Source organism: Elephantulus edwardii, unplaced genomic scaffold (assembly GCF_000299155.1).
Source record: "Elephantulus edwardii isolate Elephantulus edwardi_28Jun2011 unplaced genomic scaffold, EleEdw1.0 scaffold00069, whole genome shotgun sequence".
In the NCBI taxonomy this organism is placed as follows: Eukaryota; Metazoa; Chordata; class Mammalia; order Macroscelidea; family Macroscelididae; genus Elephantulus; species Elephantulus edwardii.
The window spans coordinates 14206027-14206728 of record NW_006399819.1 but is presented as its reverse complement, the minus strand read 5'-3'; positions in this window follow the sequence as shown (position 1 = coordinate 14206728).

The following is a 702-nucleotide window of genomic DNA, read 5'->3' as shown; positions in this document are numbered from 1 at the left end:
GTTTAGATTTAGAGGAGTATCTGACAGACAGCAATTTGTGGAGCAGTGAAAGATAAATCCCTCATTTTGGAGTTGACCATTAGTTACAGTGTAGTTCCTGCCCTTAGCCCAGTGTGTTGACCCACTTATTTCCCAGCTCCATCCTCCAGCAGGATACCACTTCAGTTCTACCAAATGCCTTCAGAATTAATCTCCCATTGTCCGACCCATGACCTGACAGCTTGTCAGAGAATCTACATGAGGAACATATCATTCAATATGCTGGACTTTATGAAGAGGAATGTCCCATCAGGATTGTAGGAAGACTCATCAATAACCTGCATTATGCAGATGACACAATCTTGCTGCTGAAACTGAGGAGGGCCTGAAGTGCTTGATGCAAATGGTCGAGGACTGTCCTCAAGAGGGTGAAACCAGGTCGCTCCTTAGATGTATGGATTTTGAAGCTCCATCTGACATACTTTGGGCATGTTGCCAGGAGGCACCAGTCCTAGGAGAAGGACATCATGCTTGGAAGGATAGAGGGTCCTCACAGAAGAGGAAGGCCCTGGGTGAGGTGGATTAACACAGTAACTGGGGTAATGGGAGTAGGTTTGTTGGAGACAGTGAGATAAGCTCATAATAGGGCAGAGTTCAGAGCTATTGTCCATAGGATTTCTATGTTTCACAAGTGACTCAATGACATGTAACAACAAAAACAAC